Genomic DNA, 9096 nt, shown 5'->3' with positions numbered 1-9096 from the left:
TTTCTACTACAGTACCAGTTGTTGATTCAGTCTCAATTTCACAAGGTATGTTATGACTCTTGTCTTTCTCTTTTCCTCGTCCCTGTAAGAATATTCAGTATAAATCATTCAAACAAGAATAGAGACTTAAGAATGAAAATTTTGAAAAATTTTCTAACACTGGGAATTTCTATGTGATAAGACTACAGAATCGACTGGCCTGTTCTATCGAGGAGCATTGTTGTTCGATCGCCGGGAAATGAATAGAGTGACAATGCCTGTTCGATCGGCTGGTCTAGCCGATCGGCTGGCAATTTATTTCAAAGAAGTTCTTTAAAAATGGTGTCCGATCGGCTAGCAAATGCTCTTCGATCGGCTGGCAAACTTATGCACAGAAATCTAGGTGAAGAATACTATCCCTTCAAGGAATGCTACTTGATTGACTAGCATATGCTTTTCAATAGGTTAGCAATTCTTGTTCGATCGGCTGGTCCAGCCGATCGGCTGTCACATTGCTGTTCGATCGGCTGGTCTAGCCGATCGGCTGGCAATGCTGTCATGATGTTCGATCGGCTAGCAATTGCTGTTCGATTGGCTGGTCTAGCCGATCGGCTCGCAATGCTATGATCAAACAGTATTCAACAAAGGATTCTAACACACAGATTTCATAGCAAACATTTTGCACAAATTTCAAGGCAACAATATTGAACTACCAAATATCTCAACACAAACACATGATCTTCATTGCTACTCGATCGGCTGGTCTAGCCGATCGGCTAGCATATTGAAAAAAATTCCAAGCACTTAGCACAATCAAAGCACATTTTTCAAGACATGAACTACCTTATACAACAACAACTAAAGCATATTATGATTGCTGTCCGATCGGCTGGGCTAGCCGATCGGCTGGCATCTTCAATGAAGAACAGTTTGAAGAACATAAACTGATGATTCAAAAATTTTATGCTAATTATTACAAATTGAGCACATATCCATGTCCCTAATGTTGTCGCGATCAAAACCCTATGTTCATTCTTGTCTAATTCGTCCTAAACAGAGTCTAATTTCTCAAAGAACATCCCGACTGTCGTAATCATGTAATCCTAGATCTAGCACATTTAAACAAGATTTTTCAAAAATTGAAGCGGTAAACATGTAGATCTTTGCATTGCGAACAAAACCCTATAACCAGATTTCATCAAAAATTTCTAAATCTTCCTAACTCTAAGTTCAAAGGACCGACTGATATGAACATGAAGAACAAGAAGGATTTCAAAGATTTTGAAGTTAGAAAACATACCTTTGCCATTTGAGATGATGAGTAAGCCAACAAATCAAAGATATTGATGCAAAGAGAAATCAATGAAAACAGTGTAAACAGTGAGTCGGCTGAGAGAGTTTTTAGTTCGATCGAAGTGCGAAAAGGTACAAATGAAGCATGAACTCCTATTTATAGGCTGTCAAAGAACCGGCTAGGCAGTTCGATCGGCTGGACCAGCCGATCGGCTGGCCTGTTCGATCCAAGGCACTTTGACTTCCAAACCGATTTGACTTTTTGACCTTTTTCACATTATCAGTGTTTGAGAAATCCACTTAAGTAACTAGGTCCAAGTTAATGACCCTAGGTACTTAATTTGTCAACCAAGTTCAACTTAATGACCTTGGTTGACCTGAAGCAAAGACAAACTGATGTTTTGATCAAACATTTTTCTGAAAATGTACAAGTTTCAACTTAATGAACTTGCGTTTTGACCTTTAATATTCTTTGTTTGTATCAAGATTAGCTCCAAACTTGTTTTTCAGCTCAGAACAACTTCCTGCAACTTGCATCAGACTGTGAATCTGAAGATCAACCCTCCGCTTTGGTTTGTCAAAAATAAAGCAGAAATACAAAATCTTTTTGAGTTTTTAATGCAAATTCTAGACTAGAAAAGTATAACTGAAACTGAAAGACAGAATGAAAAAAAAATCTATTTACAAACATATTTTGGTAAGCGTGTCAGGGAATCATATCAGCTACCGACATGTTACAAGTACCGTTAAGCTTAATTCATACTCAGAATTTAAACAATTCACCTAGATTGTCGATATACTGATCCATTTTAAGTTTTCTCACAGATTTCAATTTATTTAGGATACGATTTAGATGTCTTATTAACTTGACTCATTCATGTGTCCCACCTTTTGAATATACTCCCGTATCAAGTTCCCAGTATTCAGTCTTACAGGTGAATATACCACAGATGATATCTGTAAGGGGTTAAATGCGAGGGCCGTGAGAGCTTAGGTCGATACTTCCGTATACGCAGAGAGATGACGGCTTCGACTTTTCGGTGTGTCCCCTTTAGAGGATCTTTTAATTTCAACAGCAACGACTATCAATTTTATTGTTTCATCAGCTTGCTGAGGGTGATGCTATGTTTCAAGCATTTTGGGTAAAGTATTATTCGGGGACTAGGTCAGAACTTCCATTCAGCAGAAGTCCCGGAATAATACCCTAGATATCACTGAGTATAAAGATCTAGTATCTCAGAATAAGGGACCTATCAAACGAGATTTCAGGGGTTACCTATATATCCAAATAGTGTTCCCCACAAAGTAAGTCTCGTTATGAATTTTTAAGTTTATATCCCGAACAAATCTATTGACTGTGTAAAAACCTATCGACACATCATTAGTGAGACTGTTTAAACCTTTTAAAACTTTACAAATCTTTAGCATACCGTAACAGTCTAGCTGATGTACTATCATTTTCCCTTTTACACAGGCTCTTTTTCATTTCATTTTTTTATTGTTTTTGGATTTTGAAATTTTATCATGTTTTTGGCTTTTTGATTTTTTAATGTTTTTGGATTTTCTAAAAAGTATATACAAATATACCTATCTCCCCCTAAAGACCAAAACAGGTAAAAAATCGACAAACCATTGCAGAATGATTATCAACATCATCTACAGTGGTATCCTCATCAACGCCAACGATTCCATCCTTCACTGACAAGAGCATCATACCATTTAGTTTTAAAAGATATTTAAAACGTGTTCTATCAAATGCCTTGGTATGTAAATCATCTTTTTGCTCGTCAGTGTGGATTTTCTCAATTCGTATCAACTTTTTCTCGAAACAATCGCGAATAAAGTGATGACGAATTTCTATATGTTTGGTTTTAGCGTGATGTACCGGATTTTTTGTTATATTTATTGCGGCCTCATTATCAACAAAAAGAGGAGTGTTAAGAAACTGCAAACTGTAATCGCGCATCTGTTGCTGTATCCACAGGATCTGAGAACAGCAACTGCTGGCAGAAATGTACTCTGCTTCACATGTGGATACCGCCACAGATGTTTGTTTCTTACACTGCCAGGTAACCAAGCGAGGTCCAAAGAACTGGTATCCTGCAGTTGTTGATTTGGCATTGACTTTGCAGCATCCGAAATCCGAGTCGGAATACCCTTCGAGCGTAAAATCGCCTTTTCAAGGATACCACAACCCCGACGATGGAGTTCCCTTCAGGTAGCGTAATATCCTTTTTACAATGATCAAGTGCGAAGCTCTCGGGTTAGATTGAAATCTTGCTGCGAGGCACGTCGGATACATAATGTCGGGTCTTGAAGCAGTTAGATACATCAATGAACCAATCATGGAACGATAAAGTGTTTCATCTGCCCTATCTCCGGTGAGATCTGGGTGAATCCCATGATTTGTTGCTAATGGGGTTGCCGCAGGAGTAGAACCTGACATTCCAAATTTCTCTAGAATATCATGAACGTACTTTGTCTGGTGTATAAAAATTCCTTCAGGAAGTTGATCAACTTGGAGTCCCAAAAAGAATTTCATTTCCCCCATTGATGACATTTCGAACTTTTGCTTCATCACTTGTTCAAAGTCTTTGCACAAGTCTTCGTTTGTTGACCCAAAAATTATGTCATCCACATAAATTTGTACTATTAGCAGGTGACCGTCGACTATCTTTGTGAAGAGGGTGGCGTCTATAGTTCCCCGGATGAAGTGATTGGCTAGCAAATGCTGAGATAATGTCTCATACCAGGCTCTCGGGGCCTGGTGTAAGCCATATAACGCTTTATCCAAGAGATACACTTTATTCGTGTGGTGTGGATCGACAAAGCCCGGTGGCTGTCCCACATACACTTCCTCCTTCACTTTGCCGTAGTGAAAGGCCGACTTCACATCAAGCTGGTAGACTTTAAAGTTTTTCCATGATGCAAATGCTAGGAAAATTCTGATTGCTTCTAGTCGTGCCACAGGAACGTACACTTCGGTAAAGTCAATTCCCTCCTGTTGACTGAAGCCCTGAACAACAAGTCGAGCTTTGTTTCTGACCACTACTCCTCTGTCGTCCCTCTTACACTTGAACACCCATTTGGTGTTGATTTTCCTGTGACCCTCTGGTAAATCTACCAGTTTCCAAACACCTAATTTCTCAAACTGGTTCAGCTCTTCTTGCATCGCGTTGACCCAAGAATCTTCAGTAAGCACCTCTTTGTACGTTCGATGTTCAATCTGCAAGATAAAACAACATAGTGAAAATTCAGTTTGTAGAGATGCTACTGATGAATAAAAACTAGTAAGCCCTTGGTCAATTTGATGCCTGGTGCGAACTCCTGATTGAAGCTCTCCGATGATCAGTTCCTCTGGATGATATGAAAGAGTTCTGGGCATTACTTCACTCGGAACATCTACATTGTTTTCCAGATTAGTGACATTTTGATTTGCACCTTCTTTACTGATAGGATCTGCTTGTTCTAAGATCTGGATTTGCTCCCCCTCAGATTCAGAATCCCCATGATCAAAAGTTGGACCGACATCAGATGTTGTATCATCATTTGTTGCCGTCTGATTCTCTGGAGTATCATCTTGTTCACCAGTATTACTAGGACCTGCTTCATCATCATTTGAAGTTTTCTGAGATTACCTAGAATACTGTGCTGGAAATCTTTCTTCTGATGACTCATAGTTTCTATGAATATCCAGCTCATCAAAGAAGTCTTCTTCATCTTCAGGTTCTTCCATTACATCAAAGGAGTCCCACAACGTGTCGTAGTGGTAACGCCATGAATCTCCTGGGTTCTGAGGCGGCATCGTATTACCTTGACATTCAACATTTGCAGCTTCAATAATCCGCTTTTCACTTGGCACGAAAACACGACGCAGAGGACTTGCATATCCAACAAATATACCCTCAATGCACTTCGGACCAAATTTTCCAAAAGGTTCTATCATCGTACAGGGTGACCCGAATGGTTCAAGATACTTCAAATTAGGCTTGCGGTTATTGATCAATTCAAAGCAAGTTTTGTTGAATTTCTTGACAGTGAGAACTCTGTTGAGAGTATAGCATGCGGCGGAAACAGCTTCAGCCCCGAAATTTATTGGAAGTTTTGAATCCGTGAGCATAGTTCTGGCTGTCTCGATTAGTGTCCGGTTTTTGCGTTCTGCTACTCCATTCTGCTGCGGAGTGTACGGAGCACTAAATTCATGCAATATACCTCTTTCTTCACAAAATTCTTCCATCTTGTGGTTTTTGAATTCAGTACCATTATCACTTCTAATTCTTCGGATACGCCTCTGATACAAATTCTCAATCTTTTTGAATAATGCCATCAGACTGTCAAACGTTTCATCCTTTGTCTTCAAGAAAGATACCCAAGAAAATCTAGAATAATCATTAGTGACGACCAAGCAATAGTAATCTCCTGTAATGCTTTTGACATTCATAGGACCAAATAAATCCATGTGAAGTCTTTCCAGCGGTCGTGAAACTGAATTGACTTGCTTTTTGGGGTGCGACTTTTTCTTCTGTTTACCTTTGATGCAACTTATACATTCCCCTTATAGATGAAAACCTTTGATGTGAACTCCTGTAACCAGATCATTGTGCACCAAGTGATTCATTTTTCTAAGATGTATATGCCCCATCTTTCGGTGCCACAATCTTGACTCCTTCTCAGTTGCTCTTGACACAAAACAGTGAGCCTGACCCGTTGTTGTCGTTGCTATGCTCATATCCAATACATACATGTCGTTGACTCTTGGTGCCCTCATGATGACCCACTCCTCAGGAACAACAAATCCCGGTTTTAATATCAAACATTCTTTGTCAGTGAAATGAGTGGTGTACTTTCTTTCACAGATCTGAGAAATACTTAGTAGGTTGTTCTCCAGCTCAGCAATGTAATTGACTCTTTCAAACGTTACAATCCCATTGGATAACGTTCCTTCACCAACTATACGACCACCTTGATTGCCCGCGAATCCAACATATCCTCCATTTATATTCCTCACATCGTACAATAATGCAGTCTTCCCTGTCATATGTCTGGAAGCTCCACTATCCATGATCCATCTTGAAACAAGTTGTGGAAGATCCTGCACATAAACAACCATGATTAAAACATTTCAATTAAGAATGCCGATTCATGCTTCACGATCAAGGAAGCTCCGGCAATTCAAATTGTTTAGTCAAACATCGAGTCCACCCAGGCCTCATCAGCCTTAGGTGTAACTTTGACTCTCGCAATTTGAATTTTGAAATTTTCAGCCTTGAGAGGTGGAAAATTTGCATCTTAATCAACCGTAATTGATTCTTCAGACTTTTTCACCTCAGAAGTTGAAATTTTCTTCTCACTTTTTGGTTTCCAAACTTGTTGAGATAATTCAACCTTTTTCTTTTCAAAAACTGATTTTTCCTTTTCAAGCTTTTCATAAGGAACACTCATCTTTACCGATGTGGTAGAAGATGATTATTTTTCCCGTTTAGAAACCTTTGGTTTTGAACCACTTGCTTTTATTTCAGCAACTTTTGGCTTCCATGTTTGTTGAGTTGTTGCGACCCATTTGTAAAATTTATCATTTTTAATTTCCATCTTCTTTACGGGTTCAGTTTTGACTTTGGTGTTGTCAATTTTCAAGCTCTTTTTCTCAACAACCAATGGAGCTTTTTCTTTCAACTCATTTTTCTTCTTTTGATTTTGAACAACATCAGTCTTAGGCTTCAAGTTGGTACACTTTCGTGCAATATGCCCAACTTGATTGCATCTGAAGCATGTTCGGGTGTCAACAACCCGACTTGTGCCTTCAGACTGAGGTTGTGAAGCTTTTTCCTCAAAGAACTCATTGTTTGATTTTGAAAATATTTCAGGTTCTTCATTAGAAAATGAACTCGAACTGTTCACAAAAACTTTCTTTTCAACAGACTTCTTGTTTTGAACATTTTTCTTCTGATAAGACTTACCCCCCTGATATCCACCCGACCAATTGTTTCGATTGCTATTAGAAAAACGTGGAGGAATAACGGGTTTCTTGTAGTAAGCTTTATCTTCTTCAAAATTCATTTTTCTTTTTGTTTGGTTCAAACTCTTCACTTCTGTCAACTCAACTTCGATCAATTTGTAAACATTTTTCAATTTGTTGACATTTACATTCTCAATCGGAAACTCAGTATCCGAAAACAACTTATCTGAACCCAACATCTTGTACATGACAAGATTTGGTTCTTCATTTAAGTTGTTCTTGGATTTTTGTTTTGGAATGTATTTATCCAAGAAATAACCATCATCTTCATTTGAATCAGACTCTAAGACACTTTCTGCCATGCTTTTGACAATATCAGTCTGAACACTATCATCAGATGATGATGATGAGAATGTAACATCAGTCGACTCTGGAAGTTTTATTTCATCTGAATTTTCATCATCATTAACCAGTCCGGACTTTTTCTTTGAGAAATTGTTTAAAACAGGTGGTGGGACTTGATGATATCTCACTCCAGTTCCGTCTGAAAATACATCTTCGCCATCTTTGTTTTTCCCGATGGGTTTGGGAACAATGTGCTGCAGAACAAAGCTTGCGGAGTTGTAACTGGTTAATTTTCATTGGATGCGTTCGTTTTCTATTTTCGCTTCTTGAAATTGAAGCTTTAGATTAGCAATTTCATCCAATTGTTTGTTTATTAACTCCTCTTTCACCCTTAACACACCCGACAATTGAACATTTTCTTTTGTTGTTTTCCCATTTCGATCATCCGAATCTTTACCCGTTCGCTTAAGCTTCTCAAAATTTTCAGTGATGTGACGATTTTCAAGAATGAGTTTTTCATTTTCTTTCTTACTTCTTTCTATGTCACTTTTATCACTTACAATTTTTTCAGTTAACTCTTTTGCACGATCGTTTGAAGCTTTTAGCAATTTATCCCGGTTTAAGATTTGGTTTTCAACCTCTCTGACTCTTTTTGTCAGATCTTCAACCTTTTTGTTGTTGAGATAAGCGATAGTACTACAATCTTTGCAGTTTTTCTTGCAATTCTTGCAGTCACTTTCGCTTTTCTCTTTCTTACCTGACAATTCATTCGTGTTAATCTGACTGACCTTGCTGTTTGACTCAGTTCCATAACTAGAATCTACCTCCAGTTCTTTTGCAGCTAGAACTTTGTCTGCCATCTTCATCAGATTTTCGGCTGTGAGCTCCTGTGATGTATCTATCAAACCATCATCGATCTTCATTTTTGCCGACTTCACCTTTTCTTCTTTATCTTCCACTTTCTTTTCACTTTCACCCCACCATTCTCTTTGTCTAGCTTCCTCTTCTTCAGCATATTGCTGAATGATTGCATCAACACTGAGCGAATTTGGATCGATTGCGATATTACCTTGAGGATCAAGGTAACATTCTCTGTCTGGATCCCACCTTTTAGCCCTTTTTGCTTCTTTGTAAATGGTATAGATTCTGCTTACTATTGTTTGGGCTTTCATTCTTCTGTTCACAAACTTTTCTTCTTCTGTTCTTGTATCTTTGAACGGAACAATCTTTCCTGCTGCGAATGCATAACCAACTGCATCTTCTTCAGGCAATATCTCACTCCAGTCGTATCCCTCATCATCATGAATGACTGCTAAAGCTCTTGACTTTTCTTTATCCTTTTCTTTAATCTGCTTCAGCCTTGGAGGTTCCGATTTGTTCTGATGCTAAATGGCTTTCTTATAATAATCTTATCGGAACGGATTAGCAGACTCATCAACATACTCATTTCTGCATTCTCGTTTAAAGTGACCTTTTTGTTTGCATTTGAAGCATGTCACTTTAGACTTATTGAAACCCAATTT

The sequence above is a fragment of the Helianthus annuus genome, chromosome 3, assembly GCF_002127325.2.
Source record: "Helianthus annuus cultivar XRQ/B chromosome 3, HanXRQr2.0-SUNRISE, whole genome shotgun sequence".
Taxonomy (NCBI): Eukaryota; Viridiplantae; Streptophyta; class Magnoliopsida; order Asterales; family Asteraceae; genus Helianthus; species Helianthus annuus.
The sequence above is the reverse complement of the archived record's forward strand: the minus strand, read 5'-3'. Positions refer to the sequence as shown.